This window comes from Cnephaeus nilssonii (assembly GCF_951640355.1).
Source record: "Cnephaeus nilssonii genome assembly, chromosome: 8".
Classification (NCBI taxonomy): Eukaryota; Metazoa; Chordata; class Mammalia; order Chiroptera; family Vespertilionidae; genus Cnephaeus; species Cnephaeus nilssonii.
Window position 1 is genome coordinate 31788121 of NC_137079.1, and position 21412 is coordinate 31809532.

Here is a 21412-nt window from a genome sequence, read left to right on the forward strand (position 1 = left end):
ACTTCAGAAAGAATAAAAATTATCCCAGAGGAAAGTGCGAACAAGTGACTGGAAAGCATGTGGAAAAGGAGGTTTACAGTTGTGAGTAGACAAAACACAGTCTATTCTTGAGTTATTACTTATTTATTTATTTGTATTTTTGCATACAAACAACTGTAAACCTACTTTTGTCCATCCCTGTATGTATATGTGTCATATATATCAATCTATAAAATAAAAGAAACAAGAAAAAAAAACCCAAATGATACATAAAACAGAAGATCAAGTAGAAAGCACAAAATGAGGTGGTGGAAATAAATCCAAATATATTAATAATCACAAGGAATAAATTTTCTAGGTAAAGAAATTTCCTGAAGGCTTTAAAAAATTCAAATTATATACCATTTGCAAGAGATATGCCAAAAAGCATTAAAACATAGAAATGCTCAGGTAATTAGTTAAAAAATGTGTGCCAGGCAAATAATAAAATAAATCTGACATAGTATAATTAATATCAGGGGGAAAGGGGCTAAAAGGCAAAAACCATTATTATAGATAAAGAGGATCATTAAATCTTGATTTACGTTTAAATTGCCCAGGAGGGGATAAAATTTCTAAATATTTATGGATGTAATAAAATAGCCACAAAATATAAAAATAAAAATTAGTATAAATATAAGGAGACATAGGCAAATTCATTATCAGATTTGTGTATATTCACATAACTTGGTTAGAGATTAATATGTCAGACAGAAAATATTTAGTACAGATGAAAAGATTGTAACCACACAATTAACAAACTGAATTTAATAGGCATATAATGAAAACTCTGCTTAACAATTTGAAAATACTGTTATTTTTCTTACTACAAGAAACACTTACATAAATATCATGCACTCTGCTACAAAAAAAGTCTAAATGAATTTCAAAGAATTAAAATAAATTTGGCCATATTCTCTGATAATAATGTAATCAAGTTGTAGATCAAAAAGAAGAAAGTAACTTTTAAAGACTGCATATATTGAGAACAATTTTAAAACTGTTAATTCATATATCAAATGTCAATTAAAGAAAAATAAAAATGTAAATAAAAATGCAACTAAGCAATAATGGATATACCTCATATCAAAGTAGATGAGGAACAGTTCAAGTAAGGCTTAATAGTAACATTTAGAGACTTTATGGCCCAAAAAAAGAGAAAGATATTAATTAACCTAAGATTTCTATTTAAGAAGTTAGGAAAAGCCAAACAATAGAAGCCTAGAAGCAAAAAGGAAGAGATGAGCCCTGGATGGTGTGGCTCATCCCATGCACTGAAGGGTTGCCTTTGTTTCCTGATCAGGGCACATGCCCAGGTTTTTGGCTTGACCCCTGGTAGGGGCATGCAGGAGACAGCCTATTGATGTTTCCCTCTCACATCAATGTTTCTCTCTCTCTTTCTTCTTTCCTCTCTCTTTTTTTTCTCTCTCTCAAAACAATCAATAAAAGAAATATATATATATATATATATATATATATATATATATATATATAAATATATATATATATATGTGTGTGTGTGTGTGTGTGTGTGTGTAAGATATGATAAAGGTAAGAATAGAAATAAATGAAATAGCAGACAAAGATGAAATAGGGCAAGTCAATAATGTCAAAAATTGGTTCTTGAAAAAGATGGCAAAATAAACCTCTGACAATATTGATCAAGTAAATCAGGGTAGGAGGATACATACTTAATAAGGCTGCAAAGTGAAGCATAGGCTTAGGTTAAAAAAATTTCTTTTAATTGTATAAATACTAGAGGCCTGATGCACAAAATTCATGCAAGGGGTTCAGCCCTCGCAGCCCTATCTTCATCGGGAAGGTCGTCTGGAAGGTCATTGGGCTGTCTGGTCTAATTAGCATATTATGCTTTTATTATTATAGATAAAAAATATGAACAAACTTTTAGAGATATAACAGAGCTGGCTTTTAAAAATCTGATGTTATCTTCATTTGAATTAGAAAGCCTGAAAAATTTTGTAATTAAACAAACTGGATGAATATTTTAAAATCTGCCCAGGAAGAATACCAGGCCATAGTAGTTTTACAGGCAAATTCATACAGATTTTCCAATTTACATTTCAAACACAGTTTCAAACATTACAAACTCTTTTTGAAAATAAAGAGACAATTCTCCTAAAAATTTTTGATATCAAAATGAAACAAGCAAAATATAAAAAGAAAAATAAAGGATAAATCTTATTCAGGGACAGATGTGACATTCCTAGACATGATGATGATGATGTAAATCCATCCACACCCTGCCTCCTTGTTGCTAGAAGCCAGATTTCACACCTGTGTCTTCAATCTTCCTAGTCAGCACCTTTCTCATGGCCTTTGTCATCACCTTTTTCAGTGAAGGGAAAAGATCCTGACAGCCCTATGCGTTGGAGTAGAGGGACATGCCCAGTAGGCTCAGCAGCAGTCCTGTTGATAACAAGGATTTACTCAGTGCTGTGCCTTCCTGTCTTTGTCCTCCATTCCTTGAATCTTAGCTGAGAACCAGTTAGGTGTAGGTTTGGTTGCTTTAATCCTGATCCAAAGACCAAAATAGCCTTGGTCCTTGTCCACAGAGCTCTCAGTCTCTTCAGAAAGACAGACATTAATCAAATAATCACATAATAAATACAAATGTGCAAACTGTGATAAGAAGGAAGAACATGCAGTTCCTTAGGGTTCTGGAAGGGTATGTTCTGGGGAAACAGGCTTTACTTGGTGGTTAGCAAAGGCTGCATTGAGGAAATAATATCTGATCTGAGATTTAAAGAAGTGTCAAGAGTTAACCAGTCAAGGAAGGGAAGAGAAGATGGATCTAGTCAGAGGGAACAATATGTCTACATGTTCCTACACAGGAGGGAACAGGTTGTTCTGAGGAATTGGACTCTAGTGAAAGAGTGTGTGGCTGGGAAGGAGCAGGGCTCAGTCAACCAGGTCCAGAGTGGGTTTGAACTTAGACAGTCAGTGGCTTTAAAGGGTGATCACACAATCAAATTTGCCTTTTTATAAAGAAAAAAGAATAGAGTAGAGCAAGAAACATGGAGGACTACTGAAGACACCATGGCATTAGTCACATGAGAGGTGATTGTAGCTTGAACAACATGGTGGTGGAGCTGGAAATGCACAGAGGAATGCTGATGAGATTTAGGAGGAAAAAGGTCAGAACGTGATGATTAGATATGAAATGCTAGGGGAAAAAATGAAGATGGGCTAATGGAAAGATGGAGAGGGCACTCACAATTGGAAACAGTAGACAGATATCAAGTTAGAATTGAGGTAAAGAGAAAGTAAAACTTTATTCATTTTTGTATGCTTTTGAGACAGCAAGGTGGAGATTTTGAGTGGAAAACACAAGTCTGGATCTCTGTGTTAGAGGCGGTGAAGGTCTGGGGAGGGAGTGTGGGCAGGGTATAAAAAAGAGGACATCTATAATACTTTCAACAATAAAGATAAATTAAAAAAATAAAAGCAATCTATGTCTACATGGAAGTTTGAACCCCATCAATTGTTGATGTTGACAAGTAGGGAAAGACAATAGAGAGCACATAAAATAGTTTAGGATTAATGAAATTTAACACTTAGAATTTGGACAGAAGATTAAAAAGAAGCAATAGAGAAGTGAAAGAAAAAGCAGAAGAATGCAGAGTCATGGAGAGCAAAGAGAAGATAGTGTTAAAGGAGGAAGTTGTGATCAACAAGGTTAAATGCTCCTTTGAACAAGTAACTAAAAAAACAAAATTTTGTATTGAACCTGGTGATGTGAGTGCTATTGATATTAATAGGTCATTCAAAAGCCAAGTTAAAGAGGTTCAGCTAAAAGTGGATTGTGAAAAATTGGAGAGAGCCTTTTGCCAACCCTGCCTCCGCATTTCTAAATTAGTGCTGTTGGTAGTATGATTTCTTTGTATCAGGTACTAGTGCATTTACCCTTCCATGCTAGAGAATGTATTTTCCTGAACAAAGAGGGAGCCATTCATGTCTTTCTTCTTTATCACATAGATGTTTTGTTTTGTTTTACTTGAGAAGAGAATTGAGAGTCCAAAAGAAAATATATTGATGAGCAGTGGTTGGCAAACTCATTAGTCAACAGAGCCAAATATCAACAGTACAACGATTGAAATTTCTTTTGAGAGCCAAATTTTTTAAACTTAAACTTCTTCTAATGCCACTTCTTCAAAATAGACTCTCCCAGGCTGTGGTATTTTGTGGAAGAGCCACACTCAAGGGGCCAAAGAGCCGCATGTGGCTCGCGAGCCACAGTTCGCCAACCACGGATATAGTGAATACCACCATGATACAGAAAACCTCTAATATACCAGTCGATATGCTGTGACCTTTTCACTTTGGTATAAAAAAGCATTATACCATCACTATGCTATTTGTTATCAGGCATCAAGAACACAGTATATTACTACAGTTCAAATATAGTCTCCTAATCCTTATGTTATTGATGGAAGTGGAGTTTTTGGAGTGCCGTGAGGAAAATGATTTTCTGAGATCCCCCACAGGAGGATGGGATTTCATGGGAAGCTTTATTGATGATCTACAATTAAGGGGGCTCCCCTTCAAGGTCCCAAATCTGTCCATCTGGCCATGGAAGAAGTCCAATCTTATGTTCAGCAGGGCCAGAATTAAGGCCACTGCTCAGAATTTCTGACCCATATTAAAGTATAGTCCAGTCCAGTATCTGGCTAGCTTAGCTTGTGTTCCCAGCTGCAGTAGGCCATGTGGCTATGGAGACAAGCACACAGGCGCGTACAGGCCAGGGAACAAGAGAGCAAGCACACAGGCGGGTACAGGCCAGGGAACAAGAGAGCAAGAAGAGCCCAAACGGTGTTGCTCAGTGGTTTAGTGTTGCCCTATGAACCAAGAGGTCAGGGTTTGATCCTTCCACCCCCTTCCCCTGTTGCCACTCATTCTGGGGGGCATGCAGGAGGCAGCCAATCAGTGATTCTCTCTCATCATGGATGTTTCTGTCTCTCTCTCCTGCTCCTTTCCTCTCTGAAATCAATAGAATAAATAAATAAATAAATAAAATAGAGAGAAAGAAGAAGAGGGGAACTCTTTGTCTGGGGATTTTAATCTTCCAAGATTTTACATGCTTGCAATGCTCCACCCTCCTAGGCAATGATCTTTTCCCCAGGCTAGACGGAGAGGCAAGCACCTTCCCTATGTCACTGCCTATGCTCCCATTTCCCCTTTCTTCTATCTCTTCCCCCAGTGACCTGCAGGGAATGGACTGGTGTTTTCCTAGGGAGCTTGAAGCTGTAGCTTCCTGGTGAAGCTTCCCAGATGACCATCCTTACAATGTTTGGCCTCCCCTTTACTCTTTCTCTATTATTAATGTTAATAAGTGAGCCAGTTACAATGATAACACTTATATCATAGCTTCCTTATCCTATACATAGTTCCTTATGCTATGGTTAAAATTAGTCACTTGTTCAGTATGTATCAGATTTATTAGAAATTTATTAAAATGCAATTTACCATTTTTATCCTCTACAATTCTGATTTATTGCTTCTTTGGTGGAATTCTGAAATATGTCTGCAGGCTGTGCTGAGGTGGTTGGCCGAGGGATCTCACTTAGGGAAACACTGCTCTGTGTGTTACACTATCAAATGTGAAGTTCAGAAGAACTATGGTCATTGTACATTTATTCATCATCAAATTGAGATTAAATGGTAGTCACAACTTTTTTCTTATTAAGAAAGGTTTCACCACAGATTGAAAAGAAGATACACCGTGCTAAGTTTCAGTTGATCAGCAAACAAGTTTGATCTCATCTCTCAAGACTGGAGAGTTCATTGCTTCCCTGAAGGCTAGTTACACCGGGATTGGTGACATACTTGGGAAGCAGTTTCCTTGTTCCTCCTTTCAGCAGAGGCCCAGCCCAAACCTGTCAGTCTTAACTCCTAGGTATCCCTACAAGTGCTGCCCTGTAAGGGTCATCGTGACCACTATCAATAAACCAAGGGGACCAGAACTGAGTCTACACGCTGAAGGGACAAGGAGGGAGGGAGAGAGGGAAGGGATAAAAACTAAGATACAAACTATTTTGTAATTTAGATTTTTTTCCCCCTTTCCTCCAATCTTGAGGCTTCAGGCCAAATGATCGCTGAGAAAAGTGTAAAGAAAAATAATGGGCATGTATGTTCAAAATTCTATATTTAAATTGTTCATAATGAAATTAATGTTACTAGTTCTTTTAATCTTCAGAAGAGTAGCTAAATGCAAATGTGTCTGAAGGCATTGCAAATTATGCAGAAAAAGCTGAGTAAAATTCCAAGGATATGTATCTATATGCGTCACAAATTACAATTTAAGGGCCTTTCCAAGAACATTTGCTTAATAAACAGGAACAAGAATGGAAATTTTTGCAATGCTAATTATTACACTACTTTCTCTTTCCAAATCATGCAAGATGCTTGGAGATATGTTACAGGTGTTCATTTGGAAGAGAAATAATCTTTAACATCTATTTCATGAGGAGAATGAAAGGTTAAAGAAAACGAACGTGTGTGGCTCAGAAAGGGTGCTCCAGCGTATTGTAAATATTAATGAGTGTTTGTGTAGTGATGGAAAGAAAACGTATTTACTCAAAGGAAACAAAGATCTTCACCACCTTCGTCCAGGAAATGGGTTGGAATAAGTACATGCATCATTTCCAAAGTAGAATATGGAGAGGCATGGTTTTGACCAAGATTGCTTAAACTACTCTTTCATTAAGGAAGAGGGTATTATAATAGAAGTCCTTACCTCTAAAGTATTTACAGGAATAGACTAGAAAAGTTCTCAAGTGATATCCTGGCAGAACTGGCCTCAGGTCAGTTTCACAGAATATAGAGGTCAGGCAGGAATTCAGGAATGCGAGCGAGATCACATTTCTTCCACCCCTGGACGATCTGTACAGCCTTCAGTGTTCCTTCAATTGCTGTCCTAAATCTCCCCCTCTCCTTTTTTTTTTTTTTTTTTAGATAGAGGCAGATTTCAGCCAGTTCCATGGTAACTAGTTCAGGAACTTAGAAAACAATCACCAATGGTTCAGGATGAGTAATAAAAAAACAACCTGCTGAAAAATGCTGGACATTGCCAAAGAAAGTGAATGAAAGTCTCTCCTTGATCAAAATATTTATCCCAGATCTGTGCCTGTTTGTTGTTGCAATTCTTTCATGCTGGAACCATAGATGTGCCCAATAAATTCTGACTCCTTGAAATACAAGCCATGAAAAAAAATAAAAACATAGACGTCATGTTTTGGTTTGGCAACTATGCTCTCTGCCCCTACAATCTTGTGTAGGTATATGGTGAAAAGCATTGGTTTCTCCACTCTGACTATTGAGCAGTGATGTGCCTTACACCTGAATTTCTTATGTGAGCCCACACCAAGGATCAGTTGTCACTCAAGAAGAGAGCTCTGGGATCCTGGCCTTAGGAGTACAGCGAGCCCATTGCACAAAGCTTGTATGAAATTCAACTCTGTGGAGCAAAGGTATTATAAACACAAACAAATCATTACTTCATTATTATAAGGGTCGTTTTCCCTTCAAAGACAGTAGACTATGCCAAGCTTTATTAAAAATGAAAAGTGAAATAAAAAGAGATTGCCTAGGCACCTAACCCATTCGCCACAGCCAGTGGAAGCACTATCATTAGAGTGTAGCTAGAAGTATCTCTAACCTCTGTGGTCAGTTTTTGAGATACTTTCATAACTTTACAGTTAATTTTTGGGAAGGAATAAGGAAGCGGGTGCTAAACTTTATCTTAAATATCTGGGATGAGGATAAAATTGATTCAAGCTCTCTAGAAGGTGCTATGTTTCTTATTGTTTGAAATTCTGAGATTTGAACAGAACTGTAAATTGAGTGGGGGTGTGCAATCCTTGGTGCCATTAAAGTGGTTTACATGGATACTGAATCCAAAAGTAGCTTGCTTATTTATTTATTTTTATTTTTTTCTTATGTGTTCCTTTTCCTTTTCTCCTTCTCTTCACTCTTTCTTCATTTCCTCCTTACTTCCCTCTCTCCCTTATTTCCTTCCTTTCTTTTCTCTGTCTTTTCCTCCTTGCTTCTCTCCTTCCCTCCCTCCTCCCTGCTTTCCCTTTCCCCATGTACCTCCTATTCCCTCCCTCCACTCCCCCCCCCCCCCACACACGCACACATACTCCCATTCTCTCCTGACGCTGCCACTGTCAAATATTGGAGAAGTAGAAGAGAACAGAATTGTTGTCTCATCAACATGCTCCCCAGCAGGAGTTAAAGTATATTTTGGATTTCCCACTCCTCTACCTCCCATTCTTGGAGTGTGATGGGAGGGTTTGCAACTCAGGAAACAGAACTGGTTCATTTGACCTGGCAGGTGGGTTTTTGGATTTCAAGCAACAAGACAGACTTCTTTATAGACTTTTTTATATTATCAATATTGATTTCTGAAGGAAACATAATTACTTATTTGCTTTATTATATATTGATATTATATAATAATTCTTTTAGACAATGATAGCAATATTATTACTAATAATATAATTCTGAAAATAACTTCAGGTTTTTATGTTTTATTTTGTGTGTGTGTGTGTGTGTGTGTTTTTTAGTTCTTTTTGTTCTTGCAGTATATGCCCCTGAGAAGGCAGAGTGAAATTACTATGCTGTATATCACTTGAAGTAACTCTCCTGTGTGATTAAGCTACCATAATAATCCACAGTTAGTTTAATTTATCCCATTTCATTTTAGCTTTTAGATACTGATTTTTAAAATTATGTATAATTATATAAAACATTTACATATTTCCAAAATTACATCTACAAAATAATATAGACAAAGAAGCTTAGCTCTAAGCCTCTTGACCTTATTCCCTTTTCTCTTTTTCCAACTATAGATAGCCTTTTTTATAGATATTGGCTTAATTTTCCATGTTTACATATGTGTGTGCACACACATATTTAATACATTCTATTTTGGTTATTTGTTAATTTATAAAAACTGTCAGACAACTAAATTACTTGAAATATCAGTAATCATTTTATATCTCTCTCATTTTCGGTGGTTCAGAAATTCTGTGGATCAGCTGAAGGGCTCAGCTGGGCAATGTGAGCTGAGAGTCTCTCAGGCTTATAGTCAGATGCTGTTAGAAGCTGGAGCAGAAAATTGAGTTGCTAGGGACAGCTGGGCATGTCTTGATGTAAATCTTGGGACTTATCCATATAGAGTCATTAAATGGGTTAATCTAGGCCTCCTCACAGAATGGTACCTATCATGACAAAGATTACTGGGGAAATGTAGAAAGACTCAGGAGTATACTTGAAGTAATCTCCACTGTCCAATGAATACTCTGAACATCAATAATAATAACTGTATCAAATGCATCAAAATATTTAAATCCATTTGTTCATAATGATATTAAATTTTTAAAAATCTCATTGGCTTTGCCCATTTAGAAGATGCGAGAGAAACAACTAACTCAAATGAGAAAACTCAAGCATTTATTTTGCCTTTTCTAAATGAACACAGTCATCAGATTTGATGAGGGCAAGTTTCATTCTATAAAAGTTTTCTGATTTATGAATGAAAAATACCCCACTAATGACAGAATTAGAGTATCACCATTTTACCACCCAAAATGAAGAGTTAAATGTTTTCATGTTAGAGTTGGCAATTGTACCAGCTCTATCAAATTCTCTCTGCATCCATCACAGAGGCACATCCTAGACCCAGCAGTAGATGGCCTGAGTGGGCAGTTTGAGCCTCTCTAAATGTTAAATTGTAAGCACAGGGATGCTCTGAAGTCTGGAGCCTGGTAAGGGTCACACCTTACTCTCGATTCCCATATGTGTACAAACTGCCCACCTACACAGTGTGGACAGAAAAGGGAGGTGACTGCTGGGGTTTGAGGACCAGCCCTTAGCTTCGCTGCCTCCAGAGTTAATGCTGCCCCTACCTCTGAGAACCTGTAACTCCAGCTCACCAGGTCTTGGAGCCACTTTTTGGGAAGTGCATGAACCCCAAACCTCCTGATATAGTATATAGGCTCTATATACTATATTGTAAGCTAAATAAATATTCTATCTTTTCCTTCTCTATTATCTCTCATAATACCTCCTAAATTACGATGAACACTATAGGCATTTAATTAATAATTCAAGAATAATGGCCGAAGTAATCCAAAACTTTTGTGTCCTTTGCCATTTGCAAGGGAATTTTCTACTAAAAATCAGGCAAATCTTGCTGAAATAATTTCTTTTTTTCACTGTTCCAATTTGCTTTCTTCACCAACAAACTGAGATTAATTGATAACTGGGAATAGCCAGTGTGATTCTATCAACCCTCAACACTTTCTGGTTGTCCATTTAAAAAAATAAAACAAGCTCTTTCAACTCTGTCATGGCCATTCCCAGGTTTCTATGACCTTGGCCTATTAGAGTGTATGGCTTCAGTGTCATAGTCAGTCATCGTCATTTGCAGATTCCATATGTGCATCGTGTCACTTTTCACAATGCCTTCCTTATAAGATGTACTGAGAGAAAACTTTTGTGTTTATCTTTTTCAAAAGAAGTCGAGAGGTAAAAAGCTACAGTGCTCACAAAATCAACTTACGTGAGTGGGGTTTTTCGTGTTCTAGGACGGATCCAACGCAACCATGAAGAGAATTCCAGTGGCACCCAGGAATGTGTGCAGATGCAAACACAGGCCTCCAAGGTGTCCCGCCCCACAATGTGGAGGAACAGAAAGCCATTTGGTGAAACTCTTTCTCAGAAGAGCTTATAAACAATACAAGCTGTGACACTCTGCAAGGGGAGAGTTGCAACAGTAATGTTATGCTGTTTGTCTTCTCCTAGCCCTTGCCACTCTGAATTTACCTCATGTATTCATTCACTCATGGGCTGTTTGGAGTGGCGACATCCTGCCCGGCACCCCAGTAGAATGATCCAAGAGAGCTTGCCTCTTTACTATATTCCTGCCTCCGCCTAAAGTTCGGCACATGGTGCATGCCCCATAAGTATATGTCGAATGAATGATTATCAAAGCAAATAGGTACCAGGAAACACTGGAGAAGTGGCCTGTTTTTAGTGCATACACCGGGAAGAGAAAAAGACGTCCAAACAAATAAAGAAAAAGAAAAAAAAAAAAGAAGTCCAGCTTGCCCATCAACTTGCTGTGGAAGTGCCATCGGTTAATTAATTTCAATCTCAGATCACCTGGGTGTAAAGTAAGTCATTTAATCAGTTAGCCCTATGTACCACAAAAGAGAAGTGTGGAAAAGTTTTTAATTGGTCTGGAAAGTTACCTGTGGAAACCTCTGTTCATTTATTGCAATGGCAGATGTGAGGAATTCTGAAAAATTGGTGGATAATTTTAGAACAATTCTCCTATGGTTAATTTGAACCCACATTTAGGTATGACTTGTAAGGAAAAAAAAAAAAGAACAATATCATCTTTTTTTCTCATCATCACCTAATAATCTCATGAAGAAACATGAGGAAAAATTAATTAACTATATATAGTATCTGTAAGATTAGTAGGTAGGATAATGAGTGAGAAACAGTGACTTTCATAGAAGGAAGAACAGTATGCTGTCTATTCTGTTCTTTGTTATTGCCATAATTACTCTTTTAAAATCATATATATTAAATCATTTCATAAGGGCCTGCCATTTAAAGAGGAGCACTTATTACATTCAAACATAGGTAATAACACTTTCTTACTTTGTAATGTTTCATACAATAGTCGCCTCCTATCCCCATACAGCGCGAGTAAAGATAAGTGGAAGAACTAAGATAAAAAAAGTGTCAGATACTGTCCTTTATCCTTCACCCCCCTCTTCCAGGACAAATCTGTTCATACAATGAATATGTCTCCTGTAAGATAATGTGGCTTCTTTTTTGCACAAGGTGTGTAAACATCACAAATGCATGAGTGCCCTTTGGTAATATATTAGTTTTATGCTGGCCTTTAATGTGTGTGGCTGAAGTCAAGTTGACATTTCTTCACAAATACAGCACTTTGTCATCAGCTTTATAAGTGACATCAGTCTGCAGTTGATTAATAGCCAGTGATAAAAAAATAAGTTGTTTTTGAGTGGCATACCATTGTATTAGCATTTAAAATACGCCCAGAAATCCCAGGGCAGCCCGTGCCAGTGTCCATCTGCGTTGGTGATGGGGTATTCCTTCGTCACTCTTCCCGATCTGTAAAGCCTTCTAGAAAACACACTTTCTGTGAAATCTAGGTTGTCAGCATAAAAGGAAAGTTGGCAGAACATAGGGTTCTGTTGCTAAGCGATCCTTGGCAAATAAGACACGTGTACGTTATGGCATTTGATGACACCTTCAGGAAAGGAGGGAATCTAGCTCCATGAAAATGAACAGTTTCTGAAAGATGGGTGAAAGCCACAATTGCCGAGGGCTGGGAGTCCATCCTGCCTGTCTGAGAACTTGGGCCGAGATCACCTCAATTGGGAGATAAAATTAAGTTTTACTTCATCTGTAGTTTAAGAACTTTCTGCCTGTGTCTACTCTTGTCTAACCTTTGTACAGGAGAGAGTAATGGCTGTGCTGTTTCCATTTATCACTGTGTCAAAGGGAACGTTTAGTAATAGCCATATGCCCAGGTGAATAGACGCTTCCAGGGCTTCTTGAGTACAAGAGTGTAACAGAGAAGGAAAAGAAAATTATTTACTACTACTACATGGACTGTGGGGAAAACATCTGGTAAAATGCCATGGGTCTTGTGCTTTGGAATACCAAGGTCCATTCAATTAGACTAAAGGAGGCTCTGAGATCAGCTGGTCCAATCTCTTATTTTGCATATGAGGAGACCCAGGTGCAAAGGGGTTAATGGATGGCCCACAGTCAGTCACAAGGATAACTGATGACCTGCTGGGACCTGAGTCTAGCCCTTTAACCTACACAGGACATCCCTCAGCACATGGCCATGTCTCTGTAAATAAAGTACTTGATAAAATATAGACTAAGCTGTGACAATCACAGAACCTTAATTTATTATCACTTTAATTTCAATGAAAGTTAGCCTTAATGATCCAGCAAAGATTTGTCCAAAATTAGAGAAACACGAACGACAGATTTGATTACAGTATCGCCAGCTTGCCTAGTGGAGTTTCCACAACCACTCTCATGAGCTCTGTTCTCTTGGTTGGTTTGATTGTGGATATTTTCTCCTGATTTTAACTAAATAAAATCATAATTCATGGGCCAGGTGTTCTCGGTAAGAGTTGGCACCTTCTCCAGACATTCTCAATGCTTCAACCTGACAGATACACCCATAGAACAGTAGCCCTTTCTGCATTTGTTCTGTCTTAACATTACCTTCTTAGATATTTCTGCTTCCATGTAATAACTGTGGCACACACATGCCTTGAGATAGTTACAGGGATAATCAGCAATCAGGAAACTTGACAAAAGTAAGCCGAAATTTGCAACACGGACAGGAGAAGACATTTTAGAACAATATGTAACTCTGAAGAGAATACATTCTCTAGTAAACCAACATGGACCTGACCTTTAGAAATTGCTTGATTAGCTGTGTGTTCACCGTCCATGTCATTTTGATGGGGACTACTTACCAGAAGTAAAATAACTGTATAACTGAAAGTCCCCTATATTCCTTAGTCCTTCACAATCAATACTCTTAAAGTTGTATTGTTAACAAATAGGAAAATCCCCAAGGCAAGGCTTGTTTGAAGGGTATATCATAGTTTAATTCAGGGGCCTTGAGACTTACTGGCTTATTCTCTGGAGGCATTTAGACCCAACTGGGTTGGAAGCCTGGCTGTTATGCAATGTAAAACTGGACACGCGACAGTCTCTCTTAAGTTTCACTAAAAAAAAATCATCTGTAAAATAAAACTACCAGGTTGTAATAAGGGTTATGTGAGTTAATATGTGTAAAGTTCTTAATATTTACCATGTATTCATCTGTAGAATTAGGATAAGGAAAATACCTACCACATATGGCTATGGTGAGAATTAAATGAAATATGTAGGTAAAGTGCCTAGAATATGCTCAATAACTATTAGCTAAAATAGTGATGATGATGAACTTCCATTTTAGTGAATTAAAAAATATTATGGAGTCCATATCAATATCATCTGTCCCCAGTCACCCGACCCTTATTATCTAGATTCCTGTTGATCCAGTTTAGCTTTCTTGTAAGAAGGCTTACCCAAGAGATTTGTAGAAGAAAAGTGTGCCTAACTTGAAAATATATATTTAGCAGGTCATTCTTAAGTCTCTGAGATCTGTTTCTACATCACTCCAATCTTCCCTGAATCTGTGTGACCACATTACAAGCTATACATTTCATATTAACAAAATGGTGTTTCATATCTTAAGAGTATGTTCTTTTTTTCCATGGGCAAGTCAATAGAAATTATGGTCTAACTAGAGGCCTGGTGCATGAAATTCATGCACTTGGGGTGGGGGGGCAGTTGTCCCTCAGCCCAGCCTGCATCCTGTCCAATCTGGGACCCTTCAGGGGATGTCCGACTGCCGGTTTAGGCCCGACAGGGATCAGGGCTATACCGGCAGTCGGACATCCCTCTCACAATCTGGGACTGCTGGCTCTCAACTGCTCGCCTGCCTGCCTGCATGATTGCCCCTAACCGCTTCTGCCTGCCTGTGTGATCACCCCCTAACCACTCCCCTGCCAGCCTGATCGACGCCTAACTGCTCCCCTGCCGGCCCGATCACCCCCAACTGCCCTCCCCTGCCGGCCTCTCCCAACTGCCCTCCCCTGCCGGCCCGATTGCCCACAACTGCCCTCCCCTGCCGGCCTGGTCACCCCCAACTGCCTCCCCTGCAGGCTTGGTCGCCCCCAACTGCCCTCCCCTGCCGGCCCGATCACCCCCAACTGCCCTCCCCTGCCAGCCCGGTCGCCCACAACTGCCCTCCCCTGCTGGCCCGGTCACTCCCAACTGCCTGCCCAATCACCCCCAACTGCCCTCCCCTGCCTGCCCGATCGCCCCCAACCGCCCTCCCCTGCCGGCCTGATCGCCCCCAACTGCCCTGTCCTGCACTCCTGGTCGCCCCCAACTGCCCTCTCCTGCAGGCCTGGTCGCCCCCAACTGCCCTCCCCTGCAGGCCTGGTTGCCCCTAACTGCCCTCCCCTGTAGGCCTGGTCCCCCCCCAACTGCCCTCCCTCCCCTGCAGGCCCGGTCACCCCCAACTGCCCTCCCCTGCTGGCCATCTTGTGGTGGCCATCTTGTGACCACATGGGGGTAGCCATCTTGTGCAAGGGTGTGACGGTCAATTTTCATATTACCTCTTTATTATATATGATATAGTTTCCAAGTCAAACAGTTTAGCTTAGCAAAAGAAAGCTGTGATTAGAATCAATTAGTTTACCACTATTTTCAATTCACACGTAGAATGCATTATCAAAACTTCTAAAAATTAGTTGCCTGTATTCACAATCATCACATGCAAGAAAGCAGGTTTTGTCATCACAAAATTCACCAGTTTGGTGCTTTTACAAACAAGAAAAAAAAATTGTAGGTTTAAGGCCCAATTATCGCTGCTTATTTAAAATTTCACAACCAAAATTTGTAAATCCATCTGATTTAAAGAAGTTAGTATTTAGTAAATAATAGTAATTACTTTTTGCATTTTGTACAAACACTTCCAAGAAGGATCAACTCTGTTTTAAAGTACTACTGATCTGGAATTAAAAATTATTTAAATGTTTACTCACTTGAGGTGAGGAGGGGAGAAGAGAAAGTTAGAGAAAGGAAGATGTGTATTAAGCAGAAGTGTTCCCATGTATTCATTTATTTCTTTTAAAACTGGAGATTCTCTTAGGGGAGACTTTGTATGTACCCCATATTTTCTCAATAGTTTAATTAACAGGGAAATAAAGAGATGAGCAAAGTAATATAACTTAACAGAAACTTAAAAGGTAAATTAATTTATTTTAAATAGGCAAGCCTAATGAATAACATGTAGAGATCACAGTTGGGTGAATAAATTATAAAGATTTGTAAGAAGTTACTACCACAAAAGTCAGGGTGCAGGGGATTTTTGAGGGACACATGGAAGGGTTCTTAAAGGTCTATTCTGAACCTGAGTGGTGGGTACTTCACTAAGCTATAACTTCATTCTGGGTGAATTTCTAAATATTGGATTTCTTTTACAGTAAAAGTAGTTTTTTAAAATTTGTAATGCAAAAATAAAAGTTACTATGAAATATAATATATACTCATCCCTGTATTTATTGAGCAAACATATCAAGAGCACTTTGGATGTGCTAGACACTGGCTCTCCACTGAATATTGTGAGAATGCCTAAGGGAGCCAGAGGTGAAGAGTGAGATTAAAGCTTGGGAAACTTCACCCTGACTGGTGTGGCTTAGTTGCTTGGGCATCATCCTGTGCACAAAAAGGTTGCTGGTTTGATTCACCGTCAGGACACATGCCCAGGTTGCAGGATCAATCTCTGGTAGGGTGCGTTCAGGAGGCAGCCAACCTATGTTTCTTTCTCACATTGATGTTTTTCTCTTTCTCTCTTCCTCTCCCATTGTCTCTCTCAAAAATTAATAAAAATGTTTTTTTTTAATTTTATCTTATTGTTTAAAATATTACAAATAGTAGTACATGTCTCTTTCCCCCCCACCCCCCCGTTGACCTTCCCTCGGCCTCCCCTCTCTCTCCCCTCCCCACACATGCGCTCACCCCCCTCCCCGCCCCCCGCCTAGTGTCTTGTGTCCATTGGTTATGCTTACAAGTTCTCCAGTTGATCTCTTAACCCCCCCACCCTCCCCAGCATTCCCACTGTAGTTTGACAGTCTGTTAGATGCTTCTCTGCCTCTGTATCTATTTTTGTTCATCAGTTTATAATGTTCTTTATTATCCATAAATGAGTGAGATCATGTGGTATTTTTCTTTCACTGACTGGTTTATTTCATTTAACATAAATGTTTTTAAAAGCTTGGGAAACTTCAGAAACCTGGGACCACATCCAGTTCAATGGTTTTCTAGATCTTGCTCAGTATTCCAACCAATCTGAAAATAGAGGTAAAACATTCAATGATGTTTACCTCTGAAGCGAAGACCTGAAAGTAAGCATGGCCATTTGTAGGTGTAATGAAACCAATTCTGAACACACTCACCCATAACCTGCGAGGTTGGGAACATGACAGGTGTGCTGTTTAATCCCACATTCCATAGATTTTGACTGGTCATATCTCTAATTAAAATGCAGCAGAAGATATAGAATGGCCAAAGGTTCCACCAGATATTTCCTAACGGCACTGGCAAGAAGGAAAACTGTATAGAAGAGCCTTGAATCTAATCTAGATGCCTTAAACTCGTATTATGAATTCAAAAGCAAAGTGGCTGGAAGTGCTTTTATCTCTGCATGGCTTCCAGTTTGCATTCATGATATGAGACAAAAGGTTGTCTCTGAGGACAGATATTAAAGGATATGCCATCTTCGGCATAGGATTTGATTATTGGGAAGATATCTTTATTTAGCGACTCTCGATCCCTTTGTTTGAAGCCATTTTATGTTGCATTTGTGTGTGAGAAAGGAAAGTTTCTAAGCAACCGTATCATTTGCTAACTGTCTAATCCCAGGAAAATCACCTTTCCCCCCCTAGAAATAAGGCTACGTGTCTATTTCTTATAAACTGAATCCTTCAAGCATATGTTGCTTGGTTATCAGAACTGTTTGGAAATTGATAATATATTTGACATCAAAGTTTTCAGGTGAGAGAAAAGATAAAGCCAAAGGGATAACAGACAGAGCCCCTAGATCATTTTGCTCTGCCCACAAATAAAGTACCTACAGCGCATTCCCATTTGATCTCTTATCCTTGCCTACACATGGAAAACTCAGATGAGTTTTCTTTTTCCACCCAACAAACCCATTGATGGCTACGATGATAAACTGATGACGTGTCTGACGCCCAGAGGAATAACTGGTTTGGACTTGTGCAGACAGTGTTCCACAAGAAGAGATGTTTTCTCAAAACAAGGCAGTCTGGCCCATTTCTGTCATTTCCCCTCCATTTGTTAATGGAAAAAGCAATTTTTCTAAGCCTCCCAGTGAAGTTAGTTTTATCCCATGGCTTGGGGAGTTCATTTAGATGATTGCCTTTGCATGTTCATCTGCTTTCCTCCTGATAGATAGTATCTGGTTGTTTTTGACACAACAGTGTTCAATTCATTATATTCTGCTTACAAGACAACACTATTAAGACAATAATTATAGGACCAATAATAAGTAGTGGCTCTTTTTTTTTTTTTGGCTCCTTAGAGTTGGATGTTAAATGCCGAGAGGATATATTTCTGTAGATAAACATGCAGATTGGCAAGATGAACTACATTTACATCTTGGACCTGCCATTCACTACCTGTTTTTCTGGACAAATTAGCCTGTGTCTCTCCATTTCTTCTTTAGAAAATGGAGCTAACAGCTTCTCTTGTATTGTGATGTAAATGCTCAACTGATGTTACCTATTATGTTAGATTCTGTGCTTAGCATTACAATTTCTCCACGAAATAGATATTTATGTCAAATTTAAAGTGTGTGGAGGGTTTTATTTTCTAAAATTTCTTTACTTATATCTATACAAGGGATGGCACATTTGAGCATATCTGACCTCCATTTGGGAATTGTCTAATCTTATTGACGTGTTCTTTGAAATATTTACTTTGAGAAAAAAATTAACAAATTAAAAATCCTGGGCCTTATTTCTGACTTAAAGAGCAGAGATTTGGCTGACATAATTGTGACTTTTGTGGTCAGTGGTCCTGCCAAAGGATTTTGTATTTTGGTAGAAACAAAAAATATCTCTACTTGCGTTTGGACAGGTTGGAGCGAGAACAGTTTGGTTCTAAGCAAGACCATGAAGTGATGTGTCTTTGTTCGTCAGCATCCTTTCTCTGCTGCCCTTGTTTCACTGCACTTCTCTTTCAGTGGGAACTTCTCCACCAGAAGCAGAGTAACCAAGGAGAGACCAGGATAGAATACTAAATACAAAATGGCCAAAGGATTCAACCCTGGGTTCACTGCCAGGTCAGCTGGAAGCAAAGAGAGAAGAAAAGAAGCCAAGAGAACAACGAAGCTGCAAAGTGTGGAACTTGGAACAGGGCAGCCCTAAGTGGACATGTGCCAGGGAGTGTATGAGCGTGCACTGTGCATGCGTGTGCCCTAGGAGGGAAGAGGAAAGAGACCTCATGCTTTGTGATCTCCTGGGATGCTCTAGTGACTAGTCTATCTCCATGTACATTAGTTTTTTGAACTTTGGTAGCACAAGATGTAGCTTTAGGGAAATGAAAAGAAAAAAACACCACCTTGAATACCCACTAAATGCACATCATGTACATCGCACACCTTCTCCTAGGATACAGGGGGCTTGATCAAGGGTGTGGAGGGAGTCACAGGAAGCAGGCATTCTCCAAACCCGAAAGAGTGGGTGGAGAAGCTACGTGGTCTTTGTGTTTCAGTTCCTGGGAGAATCATGGACTTTGCCAACTTTTGCCTGTGGCATTGAGGAAAAGTAGACAGCAACACAATCAGTGGCATATTTGCAAGAGCAGAGTGAAGGTAGGAAAGGGTAAGGAAAGGAGAAAAATTATGTCCTACTGCTCCTCCATGTTCCCACAACCTATCTGGCCCCTACAATCATTCCGTCCTTGGGTAATTACACACCCGAGGAAGGCCGGGTTCCATGGCTTCAGTTAATGCCTATAGGTTAAAGGGGAAGCCCTGCAAGGAAGATAATCTTAGGGTTGGAGATCCCTGGTTATCATTTTCTCTTTCCTGAAACACTGGGACCTGGAATGCCCCATGGAGCCCAGCTCCTCCCATTGACCTAGCCACCCACTTCCCTCTCCCTCTTCCTCTTATCTTCCCCTCACCAAGACCTGAAGTTCCAGCAACAGGGAGTGACTGCCCTGGCTTCTCAGTGCTGCCAAGCCTCCTTTGAGGATGGGTGCCTTCACATCCCAGCTCTGTAACATCCCTGGATAATTTGGCAGAAAGCTCAAGGAAGGTCAGTGTGTGCTGCTGGCCCTCCTTCCCTCGCTCCAGGCATCTGCATCTCAAATATTAATAGCAAGCATCCCAGTTTGTGGTTGTGGAATCATTTTGGTTGGTCATGATCCTTGTGTTTTTAATGAACTAGAATAGAGTAGAAACAAAATTCACCATATGTGGCATACAGTAAGCACTGGTATTACTTAGTGAACATTTTGTCCTAGGGTGTGTGTGCATGTGTGTGTGTGTATGGGTGGATGCATGCACATATGAGGTTTTACAGCGTGTAAAATACATTTCTTAACATGGGTCATGGTCTAGGAAGTCATAGTTAGAGTAGAATTCCACAAGACGAGGACTGATATACATAGAACGTGACCACCCTACCTGGCACCCAGGCACACCTGATGTGAACGGGCAGGGGCTGAACTTTCCAGACATTGCAATTGAACTTGGCTCAAAACTCTACTCAAATTACTCTTTAAGAAGTTACTAATGGCCCTGACCGGTTTGGCTCAGGGGATAGAGTGTCGGCCTGTGGACTGAAATGTCCCAGGTTCGATTCCGGTCAAGGGCATGTATCTTGGTTGCGGGGACATCCCCAGTAGGAGATGTGCAGGAGGCAGCTGATCGATGTTTCTCTTTCATTGATGTTTCTAACTCTCTATCCCTCTCTCTTTCTCTGTAAAAAATCAATAAAATATATTTTTAAAAAAGAAGTCATTAATGACTTCAGATATAGCAAGTTTTCAATTTTCAATTCTTACTTTATTGCATTTGATTCCTAATTCCTGATTTTATTTCCTTTGATTCCCTGCTTGGTGTTTCCTCATTCCCTTTCATCTCTTCTTCACATCCATAAAATAACTGTCTGCTGGGGCATAGCCCTTGGTGCTGTCCTCAGCTCTTAACAACCATGACTGTGATTAATATGACCAAACTAACTTTGTTAAATGCAGGTGTTCAAAATGCAACAATTGACTGTGTGGTTATAGTCTTCTCTTACTTAGCATGGCTTTCTGCTCATAAACTTAATATAATGGGTAGACCCCTTACATGTGGTTACACAGTTTTCATAATTATGAAATTCATAATTTCAAAATTTACTATATATAAAATTAGAAAGAAAGAGAGACTTCCTGATATTCCCTTGTCAGTGCATAATGCTTGTAAAAAATGCTTTGCACAGCATACATCATGTGCCAACGTACTACTTGTAAAGATGTATAACAAGAACTCAAGTATAACAATAATAATGTGGACTCTTCAGTGTAGAGCTCCATCTCAGGTCAGGGAAAGCTTCCCAGGAAGTGACGTTTCTTGGAACTGATGGTTGGCCAGCCTGAGACTGCCCTGATAACTTGACGCTCTTTGCTGGGGAGTGTTTAATACATCTGCGTGGTTGTTTGC